The sequence below is a fragment of the Arachis hypogaea genome, chromosome 13 (assembly GCF_003086295.3).
Source record: "Arachis hypogaea cultivar Tifrunner chromosome 13, arahy.Tifrunner.gnm2.J5K5, whole genome shotgun sequence".
In the NCBI taxonomy this organism is placed as follows: Eukaryota; Viridiplantae; Streptophyta; class Magnoliopsida; order Fabales; family Fabaceae; genus Arachis; species Arachis hypogaea.
Genome location: NC_092048.1, coordinates 73,892,012 through 73,909,692, shown reverse-complemented (window position 1 = coordinate 73,909,692; position 17,681 = coordinate 73,892,012). Strand labels below are relative to the sequence as shown.

At 40.1% G+C, this 17,681-nt stretch overlaps 1 non-coding gene across 1 annotated transcript; it reads right to left on the bottom strand.

Moving 5' to 3' along the window:
* Positions 1–3,780: 3,780 nt before the first annotated feature.
* Positions 3,781–3,883, bottom strand: LOC112738961 (small nucleolar RNA R71). Its single transcript, XR_003169907.1, has one exon. It is a non-coding gene; the product is annotated as a small nucleolar RNA R71 (small nucleolar RNA).
* Positions 3,884–17,681: the final 13,798 nt, after the last annotated feature.

Genomic DNA, 17,681 nt, shown 5'->3' with positions numbered 1-17,681 from the left:
ACAAGCCCATAACTGCCAAGAAGATTGCCAAAGTGGTGGTTGTCAACCCACTTCAGAGAGCAAGGAAGCATAGAGCTCATGTTCATGAGCCACAAGGTCCACCATACCAAGAAGAAGAAGCTGAAGATCAACCACACTACCTACCACTTCCACCACCACCATATCCACAATTCCTTGAAGGTTTCAATTGGAAGCAAATGCAAGGAGACATTCACCAAATGAGGGGAGATATACACCACTTGAGAGAAGATATCAACCAACTCAAGGAGCAACAACAACAATAGAATCAAGTGCATGAGAGCATACAAAAACTCCAAGGAAGCATAGAGTACATGAAGGAGCAACAAGGCCAATTCAACTGGGGAGAGATGCAAGGCAGCCTTAACAAAATTGTGGAGCAAAACAAATGACAACAAAGGAACCTTGCTGAACTTAGGCATCTTTATGATGCTAGAACCATAGCAAGAAGGCAGTATGACTGTTATGCACAAGCAAAACTGAACCACTTGTGTAATGCAGTAGCCAGTATAACCCCCAAATACCCCACATTCATGTAAGGAAGGGAGGAGCTAAGTGCTAGGCAAGAGGAGATATTGGCCAAGCACAAAGAAGATGAGAGGACCTACATGAGAAGGCTGGGATTTTGGAAGCCTAAGGACACCAAGGCACAAGAAGGATCCTCAAAGAAAAATGGTGATGACTCCCCTTCCAAGAAAAAAGATGATGCCAGGGCATCTTAGGCTAGTTTCACTATCCTTTTTTTCTTTGTTTTTGATAGGTTTTATGCACTTTCTTGAGCTATAAGTAAGTAATTGGGTTAGAAATTCATGTATGCCTATATTCATTCAACCATGAGTAATTTGATGCAATTTCATAATGATTTATGCTATGATTACTTGTATGCTAAGAATGATAAGAATTCTCATGACTTTAGCAAGGCTTTGATGCATTCATTGGTTGATGATAGGTGAAGAAAAGCATGGAGGAAGGTTGAAGAAGGAGCATGGAAAGGATGAAGAGGAAGCAACGTTGGTTGCCAAGTTGGACCACAAACGTTGCCTCAAACATTGGAAGAGAAACATAGCACTTCTCTGTAAACAATGCTGATGCTCACGTTTGAGGTAGCGTTGGACATCCAACGTTACCCCCAACGTGGTGATAAAAACTTCAATTCTGGAGCTGAATGAATTTTGAGTGGCGCGTACGCGTCTATGACGCGTATGCATAAAAAAGCAAATTTTGATATCCGCGTAGAAGCGTGCATCACGCGTACGCCTAAATGAGTGGTTTTGACCCTTTTGTGCGAAAGCGCACGGTACGCGTACGAGCCAAAACCAAACGTTGGAGGTCCAACGTTGCCTCAAACGCTGCCTCCAACGTCCACGATACCAAGTCCATAAATTGGAGTTGAGAAATTTGAATCGACGTGTACGCGTCAGTGATGCATACGCGCGGATGAAAAAATACCAATGTACGCGTAAGCGTACAGTACGCTTACGCGTGAAAACGCCAACGTTGGAGGGAACGTTGGAGGTCCAACGCTGAGGCCGACGTCCCATGCTTTATTTTTAAACTGCAAAATAAAAATCTTGCATCAATGCGAAAGCGCACGGCACGCGTACGCGTGGATGAGTTTTTTTACCCTTTTTGCGCGGAAGCGCACGGTACGCGTACGCGTGGGTTAGCTGACGTTGGCCCGCCAACGTTGAGTCAAACGCCAATGACAGCAAGCTTTCTGATTTTTTATGGTTTTGTTCTAAATGGCGTTTGAGTCAACGTTGGCCCTCAAACGTTGACTCAAATGTGAAGCATCAAGATTCAAAATTTACACAGATATATTCTCAACATCAACGGAAACCAATTGGAGCCATTTTCAAGCCAATTCCATCAAGGCCAAAAGCCCAATTCAAGGCTTGAAGATCAATGGAAGAAAGTGTATAAATAGCTTAGAATTTAAGTTAGACGGACCTTTTTTCCCAATTTTGGAAATTTTACACTTACTGCACTTTTAATTTCAGAATGTATTTTACAATTCCAATTTCCATTTTGAGAGCTATGAACAACTAAACCCCTTTCATTGGGTTAGGGAGGTCTATTGTAATTCAATGGATCAGTAGTAGTTTTCATCTTCTTCTTCTTTCTTTTCTCTTGATTTTTGTTAGAAAGCTTTCGGTCTTAATTCAATTGGATAGTTATCTTGAGAGAGAAGCTATCCATAATTGGAATTCTTCGGAGCCTTGAGAGAGGAATGAAGAATTCATGCTAGAATTGCTTTCTCACATTAGATTAGATTGGGGTTTGGATGGATATAGTGACATGTAATCCTACCAACACTTTGATCTATGAATTTGTATGGTATAGTCAGTGACCGGACTTCAACTCTTCCCATGAGCAATTAAATCAAGAAATTGGGCAATTGTTCATGCTTAGAGAGATTGGTTAGCCAAGACATTGGGATCTAATCATCTAAGATTCCCAAGCAATGTCAATGAATGCATTGATTGAGGAAGAGGTGAAAATGATTTGATCCGGAGAATTCAATATCTCCTAAAACCCAATGAATTCCCCATCTTTGATCTACCCATTCAATTTTACTTTCTGCATCTTTAATTTCATGCTAAATTCCCCGATCCCATTTAATTTTCAGTAATTTAAGATTCTTTCATTTAATTTCTAGCCATTTAATTTCTGTTCATTTACTTTCTTGCAATTTAAGTTTCCCGCCAACTTTAATTTCTGCAATCCCAATTAAATTCGGATTTTGCTCAACTAGTAAAATTCTTCAATTATAATTGCTTGATATACCAATCTCTGTGGGATTCAACCTCACTCTACAGTGAGTTTTTACTTGACGACAATCCGGTGCTCTTGCCGGGAGCAAATTTGTTGAGAGGCAAATTCCCGCGCATCAAGTTTATGGCGCCGTTGCCGGGGATTGGTTTTTTATTGACAATTACTAAATTGAAGGATAACTAGATTGAGCACTTTTATTTCCGTTTGATTTATTGAATTTTAATTTTAGCTATTCCTTTTCATTTGCTGCAATTTTTGGTTATTTCTTTTTAATTTCTTTTACTTCTTTACTGTCCAGCAAGCTAACCCACTAACCATTTGATAAATTTCTCTAACCAAGCTAACTATACTCTGTTTTAGTAGACTTTGCACTTGCTGTTTCTTGTACTTGTCCATTGTATGACAGGTAAGAGAAAGAAAATTTCAACCTCATTTGATAGTGAATCGGAAAGAACCTTCCTGAGATTAAGAAGGGAAGCAAGAGGAAAAAGGGTTGTTGGTGCAGAAGAAAAGGAGGAATACTTTGATATAACCATGGAGGAGGATATGGAAAACCACCATAAAGAAGAAGTGAACAATCATGCCAGAAGAGATGGAGCTAACCCTGCTGGGCAAGAGAGGAGAGTGCTCGGATTATACATCAATCCAAATCCAGGAAATTGAGGTAGCAGCATTCAAAGGCCAACTGTCCATGCTAACAATTTCGAATTAAATCCTCATCTCATAACTCTTGTGCAAAACAACTGTTCTTCTGGAGGAAGTACCCAAGAGGATCCTAATGAGCATCTCACTAAATTCCAAAGGATTTGTGACACAGTTAAATCTAATGGTGTTCATCCTAACACCTATAGATTGTTACTGTTTCCATTTTCTTTGAGGGACAAAGCATCAAAATGGTTAGAATCATTCCCAAAGGAAAGCTTGACAACCTGGGAAGATGTAATTAACAGATTCTTGACAAGGTTCTACCCTCCACAAAAAGTAAATAGGCTGAGAACTGAAGTGAAAACATTCAGACAGCTGGATGGTGAGACCATTTATGAAGCCTGGGAGAGATTCAAGGATTTGACAAGGAAATGCCCCCTGACATGTTTAATGAGTGGGTACAAATTCATATCTTCTATGAAGGGTTGAATCATGAATCAAAGAAGGCTGTAGACCACTCATCTCGAGGTTCACTTAACAAGAAGAAGACCATTGAGGAAGCCATTGATGTTATAGAGACAGTGGCTGACAATGAGTACTTTTATGCCTCAGATAGAAGCAACAACAAGGGAGTCTTAGAATTGAACCATATGGATGCAATCCTGGCCCAGAACAAGATGATCACCAAGCAACTTGCTGAATTGACCAAACAAATGGAGAAGAATCAGGCTGCAGCTATTCACACTCAATCATCACCCCAAGAAGAGTTGGAGACAAAAGAAGGAGCTAACTAGGAGGAAGCTAATTACCTTGGGAACTCATCTAGGCCAGTTAATGATTCATACTCTAAAACCTATAATTCTGGTTGGAGAAACCACCCAAACTTTGGATGGGGGAACCAACAAAACCAAGGCCAAGATCACAGATCCCATAACCCAAACCAGTACCACAATTCCACTCACCAAAACTCCAACCAAAAACCATATCAGACCACACAAAATACTTATTCACACCCACCACATCAAAACCATAACAACCACTCTCAATACCCCAATTCAAACCAATTGTCACCACATGAGGATGATAGAATGGCCAGGATGGAAGCCATGCTTGCAAACCTTAAAAAAGAGTGTGAAGATATAAAGAAATTTCGAGAAGAAGAGAGAGGTAATATGAAAATCCGAGGGGAGGTTCTTAAGAATCTTGAATCTCAGGTAGGATATCTTTCACAGCAATTTCCAAGGCCCACCGACAGCTTCCCAAGTGATACTAAAAAGAACCCAAGAGGAGAGAATAAGAAGGTAAGGTGGGAAGAATGCAAGTCAATTAATCTAAGTAGTGAAGATGGTCTGAAGGAAGAATGCTCCAGACACTCAGAGCCTGATGAAGGGGAGTCAAGGAAAAAAGTTAGGGAGATAGAAGAAATGGCTAACCCGAAACAGAGGAAGAAAACTTCGAAACCTTATATGTGCCAAAAGCACCATTTCCTCAGAGACTAAAGGGAAGTGAGGAAGAAAAGTCATATTCAAGATTCCTAGATATGTTTGCATCTCTCAGTGTCAAATCCCCTTCATTAAAATTCTCCAACAGATGCCCACATACATAAAATGCATGAAAGAGCTAATAGCCAGGAAGGGCAACCTGAAGGGTGGCCAAACAGTGGTGATGAACAAGGAATGCAGTGCTCTTATTCAGAAGGATGTACTCCTGAGGAAAAAAGATCCAGGGAGCTTTCATATTCCATGTGCCACAGGAGAAACAAAAATTTCCAGAGAATTTTGTGACTTAGGAGTGAGCATAAATGTGATGCCTCTATCTCTTATGAAGAAGTTGCAAATCAATGAGTTGAGATCCACGGATATAATCATCCAATTGGCAGACAAAACTTAGAAGTAAGCCAAAGGAGTAGTCGAAAATGTGCTGGTGAAAGTGGAAAACTACTTCCTCCCCACTGACTTTATCATTCTAGACATGGAGTAAAGTTATCTTCACCCCAATATTCTGGGGAGACCTTTTCTAGCCACTGCTAGAGCCTTGATAGATGTGGAACAAGGAGAGTTAATCCTGAGAATACATGATGAACGTCTCACTTTTCATGCGTTCAAACCTACATCCGAATCGGAGCCAGAACCTAAGGAGCCAAAGGATGATCACAGCAACATGTGCACAAGGGGAAGCAATAGTAAATCAACAGCTGAACCACTGAAACAGTCTTTGGTGAACAAGCAAGACGTTCAAGAGATAAAGAAACCAAGAGAACTCAAGACGAAACTGAAGCCATGAGAGTTGGAATGAGCAGTTAATGAGGAAACCCCTGGCACAAGAGTCAAAGAAGCACTAATGACAGAAGAGAAAAGAGTTATGAAGAAACTGCCAAGGGGATGGAGAAACAAGAAGGTTCGTACAGAAGGTTTTTCCCCTGGAGACAAGGTGATATCAATCCATCATCCACAAATCCCACCCCATCTCCCAACCATTCCAACTCAGTTACCTCAAGTGTTTACAATCAGAAAGATCCTTTCCATGGAGCATCTAGAAGTCATCAAGGAATCAAGCGGAGAAAGCTTTATAGTGAGAAGAGAGGACCTCAAGCATTACAATCCACCCTAGCAGTAAACCAACCGTCAAGCTAGTGACGCTAAAGAAGCGCTCCATGGGAGGCAGCCCATGATTTAGTTTCTTTGTTTTAATATTTCAGTATGAATAATAATTGTTACTCTAACATGAATTCAAGTTCTCATAGACAATTTTGCTACTATTCATGACATTGTGAAGCATATGATCTAATTCTAAGTTTGGTGTGCCTACAGGCACACTAAGACACCTTTCAAAAATGATGATCATATTGCCGTATTGACATGTGTTTATTGGAATATATAGCCAAACATTAAGTTGGGTGTTCTATATATTGCAAGAACAAGTCATGAGAGTCAAGGGTCTTTTGAGCTTTGAAACTCATGAAAGTACAACCATGTTTATAATTTTTAGTTAAAAAAAAGGGTTTCTCATGATGGTTTACACCAGAAGTGACAATAATCACATTGAGATCTAAATGATAAAAATTAGAGGAAGAAACACTTTGAACCATAGAGCCAAACACTAAGTTTGGTGTCCTCCACAACTATGTAAAGCACAAAAGGAGTCACGGTGGATGAACCATCATGAAGAACACTAGCAATAATTTTAGTTTTAAATTTGAGCTTTTCTTGCCATGAATTTACCGCCACTTATTCATATTAGTTTCTTTGTTTTGACATAATGGATAGGTATGCAGGAGAATAGCATGATGAAAAGGACACGGCAATTGATGGTGAAGATAGCGTGAGGACAAAGAGTAAGCCACATGGTTTGGAAGGATTCTTCTTGGAAATGAAAATCTACACAACCTTGAAAGAAGCCCTTAGTAGACCGACCCCACATGCCCTATGAAGAGGCAACTTTTGTCCTCATTCATGACCACATGCAAACCCTTCATTCATAAACTTGCCCAAGGAATCCTAGCCATCCAGTCTTCATTAAAGCTTACTATAAATAGCCTCACTTGGACCGTGCACATGGACTCAAGATTCACACTTCTTGTACTTAAGAAATTCACTTCTTCTATTCTCTAAAATCAAGGCCCACAATCGTGTACTTTGTAGAACTAATCATCTTTGTTCACTTGCTTCCATAACACTACCTTGCCTTCAAACCACCCTTCCTCCGAGAGTGCATCACACCAACCAATCTTCTTCATAAACCTTCAACCTCAACTCGGTCAACCATCAAGGAAAGCATGGATTCTTCTTCACGTTCTAAAAGAAGGAGAGGAAAGGAACCTGTCACTGAGGAAGCTGAAAATGACTATGATCGATGGAAATTTAGATCATGGTTCCACCAAATATAACTTGGGTGGATGAATGATAAAAAGATATATCCAGAAATTCCTTTCCTGTTGCCTGAGGAGGGATACTCAGAAATAAAAGCCAAGATCAGAAAGAGAAAGTGGGAAGAACTGACCTCACTAATCACCAGGATTAATGCAAACATCATAAGGGAGTTCTATGCTAATGCCACAAGGCTAGATATGACTGAAGCACCAACATACAAGAGTTTTGTATGGGGTGTAGAAGTAGACTTTAGCCCGAAGGCCATTATGAAGGTCTTAGGACTAAGACAAGCACATTTTGATGAGCCAGGGTACCAACAAAGAGTGAACGGGAACCCTGATTATGATGAAATTTGCAGTGATATCTATGTGATAAATACTGACTGGGAGAGAGACAATGAAGGAAGGCACAAGTACCTGAGAAGAGGGGATCTCACTCCTGAGGCAAAATGTTAGTATGAACTGATAAAGAGATCAATTCTGGGCACAATGAACACATCCGAAGTTAACAAACGAAGGGCTGTCATGCTACACTGTATAATAGTGGGAGGAGAGGTAAAGGTTCATGAGATCATTGCAAATGATATTCATACGATCTCAGAGAAAAATGCTGCTGAAGCCTGGCTATATTACCCAAGCACCATTATGAGGTTATGCATGAAGGCCAGAGTGCCACTGGAGGATGCAAACCCAACATGGCTGCATCCAGGCATGCCTATGACCTTTGAAAGAATGATAAATGTCTCGGAGGCACAACAAGCACAAAGCCCGCAGAGGAGGAGAAGGAGAGAAGAACCGCGGGAGGAAGAAGAACAACAAGCAGAACAAGGAGAGGAGCAACAATTCCAACCACATAACAACATGGACATGGGGCTGATGAAAGAAGCAATTGAAAGGCTATCCGAACAGTACATGAGAATTTAAGATAAACAAAAAGAATTTCATTCCCAGTACATGAGAACCCAACAGAGACAAGAGGAGCTTCAGTTGAGAATGATGAGCCAACAGAGAGATTATGAGTCAAGATCTTTAGTTATGCAAAGGGAACAAGCTTCACAGTTTCAAGAATCTTTCAACCAGCTGGCCCAACTTCAAGTTGATAACATGAGAGCTTTCAAGGAGTTCACAACCCTTCAGGATGCAAGATATGGAGTCCAAGCTGATTACAATATAAATGGCCAAATCAAGCTCAACTACATTGGGAAACATCTGTATAGCATGGACCCAGCATTTCCAATTTACGATGAATACTTCAAGGAAAGGAGCGCAAGAGAAATAGACAAAGTAATACGCCTTGAAAATAGAGTAGAGAGACAATGAAGAAATCTGGATTCTGGCAAAAGCTAAAAGGAAAAGGCAAGGGAAAAACTAGTAAGTGATGAGCAGATAATTTATACCCTTTTTGGCATTATTTTTACATAGTTTTTAGTATGTTTTAGTTAATTTTTATTATATTTTTATTAGTTTTTATGCAAAAATCACATTTCTAGACTTTACTATGAGCTTGTGTGTTTTTCTGTGATTTCAGGTATTTTCTGGCTGAAATTGAGGAACCTGAGCAAAAATCTGATTCAGAGGCTGAAAAAGGACTGCAGATGCTGTTGGATTCTGACCTCCCTATACTCGAAGTGGATTTTTTCGAGCTATAGAAGCCCAATTGGCGCGCTCTAATTGCGTTGGAAAGTAGACATCCTGGGCTTTTCAGAAATGTATAATAGTCCATCATTTTTCTAAGATTTGATGGCCCAAATTGGCGTTCAAAGTCTGCCTAAAAATTCTGTCGTAAAACGCCCAAACTGGCACCAGAATTGGAGTTAAACGCCTAAACTGGCACCAAAGCTGGCGTTTAACTCCAGGAACAGCCTAAGCACGAAAAAGCTTCAATGCTCAGCCCAAGCACATGGTCCCGAAAGTGGATTTCTACACTATCTACACTTAGTTACTCATTTTCTGTAACCCTAGGCTACTAGTTCAGTATAAAAACTACTTTTAGGGATTTATCTTTGGTCTTTTGTTAATTTTAAGATATCATAGACCATTGTACATGTTTGGAGGCTGGCCTCATGGCCATGCCTAGACCTTTCACTTATGTATTTTCTACCGTGGAGTTTCTACACCCCATAGATTAAGGTGTGGAGCTCTGCTGTTCTTCATGAATTAATACAAGTACTATTGTTTTTCTATTCAATTCACGCCTACTTCTTCTCTAAGATATTCACTCGCACTTCAACCTGATGAATGTGATGACCCGTGACACTCATCATCATTCTCACTTATGAACGCGTGCCTGACAACCACTTCCGTTCTATCTGCAATAGCTTGAGTGTGTATCTCTTGGCCTCCTGGTTCACGACTCATGGTTGCCTCTCCTGACAACAGAGCCTTCCATTCCGTGAGATCAGAGTCTTCGTGGTATAGCTAGAACCATTGGCAGCATTCCTGAGATCCGAAAAGTCTAAACCTTGTCTGTGGTATTCTGAGTAGGATCTGGGAAGGGATGACTGTGATGAGCTTCAAACCTGCGAATGTGGGGCACAAGTGACAGTGTGCAAAAAGACAATGGTCTTATTCTGACGCTAGCGGGAACCGACAGATGATTAGCCGTGCTGTGACAGTGCATATGGATTTGTTTTCATCCGAGAGGATCATACAACTTGCCATGGAAGGAGGTAATGCATGGTTGGAAGAAGACAGTAGGAAAGCAGAAGTTCAGAAGCAACAAAGAATCTCCAGACGCTTATTTGAAATTTCCACCAATGAATTACATAAGTATTTTTATCTTATTTTATATTCTATTTATATTTTAATTATCAAAACCTCATAACCAATTTAATCCTCCCGACTGAGATTTACAAGGATGACCATAGCTTGCTTCAAACCGACAATATCCGTGGGATCGACCCTTACTCACGTAAGGTATTACTTGGACGACCCAGTGTACTTGCTGGTTAGTTGTGTGGAGTTGTGAAAAAGAGTTGAGATTATGATTGTGCGTACCAAGTTTGTGGCGTCATTGAGATCACAATTTCGTGCACCAGTAAGCAAGCAAGCGAAAAGAAGAAAAAAGACAGACAAGAGAAAAAATGAAAGGTGGACTCGCTCCTTGGTTATTACCTTCAATAGAGAAAGAACATGTCTATTTTAGTAGCTTCTAGTTATAGTTGTTTTGCATCCTGTTATGTTTAATCTTTGCAATAAGTATGCTAGCCTAAGAGCGTGTGCTTTTACTTTCACTTGTTAAATGCTTGTCTTGTCCCTTAAGTCTTTTCAATTTCAATAAAAGAAATGTTTGAACAAGAAATAGAATAGTTCCTTTTTAGCAAGTATTAAAATAACAGTAAGTGGTGGTGTATGTTAGATTGTGTAGTAGCTCACTTATAATGAATAAAATGATAGATTGTTATCTTTCTAAGTGAAAACTAGCATGCTGCCTATGAATCTTAGTAAATAAAAGTCTTGGGAGAAGAGAAAAACAAATAGAAAGAAAGAAAAGAAAATCCAAAAGTGGCAACAAAAACAGAAGAGAGCAAAGAATAAGGCTAGACACCAATAGCATGGACCTTAGGTCATATGCCTGTGGTGTCTGTGTACTAGGATTTGCTTAGATGACTAGGTTCTATGGAGTGTTTTAACACTTGGTAACTTGGGTTAACTAACTCGGGATTATCAAATGAAAGTTCATTATCAAGAGCAACCTAGTTACAAGATATTTAGTAACCCAAAGAGGTGCTGGGCATCAATGTTCTAAGAAGAATTGTGTGCCAAGTGTCTGTAGTGAATAATGTGTTAAGTACAAATGAGCTAAGAAACTGCTATAACACATGACACTGAGCTAAAGTTTACAGAAAAAGAAAATGAAGAAAAGCAACTATTAAGGATGAAAAAAATAATAAGAGGTCATAGCAGTATGATAATTGATGCTTGAAGGAGACATTCTATGCCTAAAGATCAATAAGAAGTGAGATGTTGCATTTTTTGCATAAAACACCATTGACTAATAGTAATGCTTTGTTGATATGAATATTCCCTTCTGTTTCAATCTTTTTTCTTAATAATTCAGTACTTGCTTAGGGACAAGCAAGATTTAAGTATGGTGTTGTGATGCTAGGGCATCCTAGGCTAGTTTCACTATCCTTTTTATCTTTGTTTTTGATAGGTTTTATGCACTTTCTTGAGCTATAAGTAAGCAATTGGGTTAGGAATTCATGTATGCGTATATTCATTCAACCATGAGTAATTTGATGCAATTTCATGATGATTTATGCTATGATTACTTGTATGCTAAGAATGATAAGAATTGTCATGACTTTAGCAAGGCTTTGATGCATTCAATTGGTTGATGATAGGTGAAGAAAAGCATGGAGGAAGGTTAAAGAAGGAGCATGGAAAGGATGAAGAGGAAGCAACATTGGTGGCCAAGTTGGACCACCAACGTTGCCTCAAACGTTGGAAGAGAAACAGAGCACTTCTCTATAAACAATGCTGATGCTCACGTTTGAGGTAGCGTTGGACATCTAACGTTACCCCCAATGTGGTGATAGAAACTTCAATTCTAGAGCTGAATGAATTTTGAGTGGCGCGTACGCGTCTATGACGCATACGCGTAAAAAAGCAAATTTTGATATCTGCGCGGAAGCGTGCATCACGCGTACGCGTAAATGAGTGGTGTTAACCCTTTTGCGCGGAAGCGCACGGTACGCGTACGCGTGAAAATGCCAACGTTGGAGGGAACATTGGAGGTCAAACACTGAGGCCAACGTCCCATGCTTTATTTTTAAGCCCAGAAATTGGAGTAGAGAATTTTGAATCGACGCGTACGCGTCAGTGACGCGTACGCGCTGATGAAAAAATACCAATGTACACGTAAGCGTACAGTACGCATACGCGTGAAAACACCAATGATGGAGGGAACGTTGGAGATCCAACGCTGAGGCCAACGTCCCATGCTTTATTTTTAAACTGCAAAATGAAAATCTTGCATCCATGCGGAAGCGCACGGTACGCGTACGCGTGGATGAGTTTTTTTACCCCTTTTTTCGCGGAAGCGCACGGTACGCGTACGCGTGGGTTAGCTGACATTGGCCTTCCAACGTTGAGTCAAACTCCAATGACAGCATACTTTCTGGTTTTTTCTAGTTTTGTTCTAAATGTCGTTTGAGTCAACGTTGGCCCTCAAACGTTGACTCAAACGTGAAGCATCAAGATTAAAAATTTACACAGATCTCTTCTCAACATCAACGGAAACCAATTTGAGCCATTTTCAACCCAATTCCATCAAGGCCAAAAGCCCAATTCAAGGCTTGAAGATCAATGGAAGAAAGTTTATAAATAGCTTAGAATTTAAGTTAGACCGACCTTTTTTCCCTATTTTGGAAATTTTACACTTACTGCACTTTTAATTTCAGAATGTATTTTACAATTCCAATTTCCATTTTGAGAGCTATGAACAAATAAACCCCTTTGATTGGGTTAGGGAGCTCTATTGTAATTCAATGGATCAATAGTATTTTTCATCTTCTTCTTCTTTCTTTTCTCTTGATTTTTGTTAGAAAGCTTTCGGTCTTAATTCAATTGGATAGTTGTCTTGAGAGAGAAGCTATCCATAATTGTAATTCTTCGGAGCCTTGAGAGAGGAATGAAGAATTCATGCTAGAATTTCTTTCTCACATTAGATTAGATTGGGATTTGGATGGATATAGTGACATGTAATCCTACCAACACTTTGATCTATAAATTTGTGTGGTATAGTCAGTGAACGGACTTCAACTCTTCCTATGAGTAATTAAATCAAGACATTGGGCAATTGTTCATGCTTAGAGAAATTGGTTAGCCAAGACATTGGGATCCAATCATCTAAGATTGCCAAGCAATGTCAATGATTGCATTGATTGAGGAAGAGGTGAAAATGATTTGATCTGGAGAATTCAATATCTCCTAAAACCCAATGAATTCCCCATCTCTGATCTATCCATTCAATTTTACTTTCTGCATCTTTAATTTCATGCTTAATTCTCCGATCCCATTTAATTTTCAGCAATTTAAGATTCTGTCATTTAATTTCTAGCCATTTGATTTCTGTTCATTTACTTTCTTGCAATTTAAGTTTCTCGCCAACTTTAATTTCTGCAATCCCAATTAAATTCCGATTTTGCTCAACTAGTAAAATTCTCCAATTATAATTGCTTGATTTACCAATCCCTGTGGGATTCGACCTCACTCTACAGTGAGTTTTTACTTGACGACAATCCGGTGCACTTGTCGAAAGGAAATTTGTTGAGAGGAAAATTCCTGCGCATCAAAAGACAAGGGAAAAGGGCCAATGAATTGAAGCGGCTCTAAGAATCAAAGGTTGTTGAGTCCCATGGTTGATAATTTTTAGCTTTAAAGTTTGAATTTCTGTTAGTAGTTGATAATAGTTGCAATGTTAGGATAGTTGTCTTTAATTTCCTTATGCTTTAAGTTTTTATGAGTCCTTTATGCTTTCAATTGAAAAAAGAAAATGCAATGTTGTTTAAGTCTCATGATCATCAAATAAAAGAATAGTTTGTTTTCATAAGAGTCTATGGTGAGTTGTGCAAAAACAAGAGTAAAAGAGACTAAGACCATGTGAGACTATTCAAAACTAAGAGAGAAAGACGTAAGTATGGGACCTTGAATGAATTTGAAAGAAAATAGTCCATGATGAGCAATTAGACTTAAAGGGTATGACAAGTAAAGGCCAAAGATGTCCCTTGAATATTCATAGAACCAAGAAGTAGTAAGCAAAAAGACCCAAGGCACTGAGCATCAACTACTAGGACGGAAGGAAACACCAAAAAACTCAAAAGAGTTAGAGATCCTAGTAAATGCTTGTGGTGAAGATGTGTCAAGAAGAGAGACCTGAGCAAGTAAATTTTTGGGGGTGTTTAACACCTAGTACCCTAAAACCAACTGGTTTGGGAGTGCTAATTGAAAGCCTAACTAAAGGGTCGTCTTGAGACAAAACATTTAGAGTCGTCGTCAATGGAAAAAGAGAAGTAAAAAGGAAAGAAAAATCAAAGAAAAAGAAACAATTCTTGCTATTTCAAGGTGACAATCAATAGAAAGGGGTCATAAGGCAAATACTTGGAAGAATCCTCAAGAGTCTAGGAGTTCGTTATGATATTAAATCAATAAGATTCATGCATGAGTTAACACTTAGCCCTATCCTTGGTAATGAATGCATCTCTCTAAGGTCAAGTCTCAATCTAATTAAGAATGACTCACATTGATTTACTTGGGACAAGCAAAGCTTAAGTTTAGTGTTGTGATGACTTGCATCATCTACCCCTTTTTCCAATCTAAAAGGACCATAAAAAGAACACAATTTCATTAAATCAATGCAATTTCATGAATCAAATGATAAATATTATGGTGCATTGCTTTGAAATGGGTTGTGTTGAATTTCAGGTGAAAAGAGCAACAAAAAGGGAAGGAAACAACAAATAGAGCTGGGCATGTGAAGCTGGGCATGCCACTTGGAACAAACGCCATGAATTTGTATGGGCGTGGCATGCCAGCACCAGGATGTGGCACGCCAAGTATACCTTCTAGGGAGCATGATTGGAGCTTTAACAAGGGCGTGGCACGCCAGAGTTCAGGCATGGCACGCCAGTAATAATTTCCAGAGAAGAATGATTGAAGCTTTAACAAGGGCGTGGCACACCTGAGTTCAGGCGTGGCATGCCAGTAATAATTTCCAGAGAAGAATGTTTGGAGTTTTAACAAGGGCGTGGCACACCAGTATCATTTTTCAGAGAGCAATGTTGAAGGCCACAAAAGGGGTATGGCACGCCAGGTTGAGCGTGGCATGCCAAATCCATCACACACCATGGGCGTGCCACTTGAACTTGTGGGCATGGCACGCCAGTTCATCCAGGAGAACACACACACTGGGCGTGCCACTTGATATCGAAGGCGTGGCACGCCATCTCTAAAACTTCACTTGGGCGTGCCACTTGAACTTGTGGGCGTGACACGCCAGCCAATTCATCCTGAAGAAGACACACACTGGGCGTGCCACTTGATATCGAAGGTGTCGCATGCCAGCTCTAAACCTTCACTTGGGCGTGCCACTTGAACTTGTGGGTATGGCACGCAAGCCAATTAGTGTAGAAGAAGACACACACTGGGTGTGCCACTTGATATCGAAGGCGTGGCACACCAGATCTAAACCTTCACTTGGGCGTGCCACTTGAGGACCCAGGCGTAGCACGCCAGGCTTGGAAGAGTCACACCAACATGGGCGTGCCACTTGAACACCAAGGCGTGGCATGCCAGTACAAGTTTCCAGAGGAAGATATGAAGGACCAAACACCTGGGCGTGCCACTTGAGGTCGAAGGCATGGCACGCCAACTCTCACCATTCATTTGGGCGTGCCACTTGAGGTCGAAGGCGTGGCATGCCATCTACTGGAACAAGGAACAATGCATGGGCGTGGCACGCCAGTATTCAAGCGTGGCACGCCAGTTATGATTTCTAGAAACATTGAGAAGGCTTCATGTGGGCGTGGCACACCAGTAATGTTGTCCAGAAGAGGGAAATGGAGCAGACCCTGGGTGTGCCACGACAGTTCATTTTTTCAGAGAGGAAGAGCAAGAAGAAAGGCCTAGGCGTGCCACTTGGGCTCGAAAACATGGCACGCCAGTGTAACCAAGGTTTAAAAAGACCCTGGGCATGCCACTTGGGCTCGAAGGCGTGGCATGCCAGGGGAGTTGGTTCAAGGGGTGTGCCACTTGAGGAGCTGGGCGTGGCGCGCCAAGCCAAATCTAGTGGCTAGGCGTGGCATGCCACTCAAGCGCCAGCCACACGCCAAGCTTGGAGAAGTCACGTTTATGGAGTTTTTCTTTCCCTCCAGCTGTAATTTTCTTTTCTCTTTTGTATTTTCTTAATTTTAGTGCTAGGATTAGTATAAATAACCCCTGAAAGTACTGAGAAGGGGTTGTTGAGTAGTAGGTCCATTAGCAAGTAGTGAAGTTAGTTTACTTTACATTTTCATCTCTTCCATCTCTTGTACTTTTCTCTTAGCTATGAGTAGCTAAACTCCCTCTCATTGGGAGAGGGAGCTCTGTTGTACTCGATGGATTAATGATAATGAATTTCTTCTTCTCTTCATCTTCTCTTTGATTTGCTAAAAGGAATTTCATTTTAATGCTAGTGTTCAATCATCTTGGGAAAGAGGTTGAATTCAAAAGGTTTCATGGAAACCTTGGAAAAGGAAACATGAAATCATGCTTGAAATCCCTTCTCACAATTGAGTAGATCTAGGTTTTGGTGATTGGATATGGTGACATATAATCCACCCACTATTTGGATCTATGAGGATGTGTGGTATAATCAGGGACCAAGAATATCTCTCTTCATGAGCAATTAGACCAAGGAATTGGCTGATTATCAAGATTTGAAAGATTGAATCACCAAGGGATTGGGGTTCAATCAATCATGATTGCCAAGAGGTCAATGAGTTGCATGATTGAAAATGAGATGAGCTGGATTTAATCTAAAGAGAACAATATCTCCTGACCCCAATGAATTTCCCCTGTTCTTATCTTCCATATTCTTTAGAGCTTTCTTTACATTCAGCCATTCCCTATTCCCATTTACAATTCAGTCATTTATGTTTCTGTACTTTACATTATTGCCATTTAGTTTTCTGCACTTCACTGCTTCTATTTACTTTTGAGTCATTTATAATTCTGCTCATTTAAAATTCTGCAATCACAACTTATATTGCTTAGCTTGACTAATTCACCCATTGATTAAAATTGCTCAAATCTACCAATCTCTGTGGATTCGACCCCACTCTTAGTGGGTTATTACTTGATGATAATTTGATGCGCTTGCCAAAGAACGGATTCATTTTATATGGGAAGTGAATTCCGGTCATCAATATGCATATAAACAGATAACGGAGTTCACACTTGACTCAGAAGACTACCTAGAGCGGAATTCTCTTTGCGGAACGATCATCAACGAACTATGGAAGGGTACTCTTGCTTCCATCTGAAGGGGGAAGGGAGAGAGAAGGGGTAAGAACTGGGGAGTTCTTAGTAGGGCCGGGGTTATTAGTTATGTTCATTAATTCGATGTTATTTAGCAGATAAATAGCAGAATACAGAGAAGCAGTAAACAGAAGAAACAGATAAATAGAGAAAATAGAGAAAACAGAAAGTAAAACACAAACAAAACAATACAAAAAAATAAAACACAAATACAGAGAATAGAATACAAACAAAGAAAGCATACATTCATACACCAATCATAACAGAGAGAATGCACAACCAAGTATGATGCATGTCTAGCCCTAGTGCAAGTAATGAGCTCATTTGTCGATTACATACCCGCTCCCGACATTAC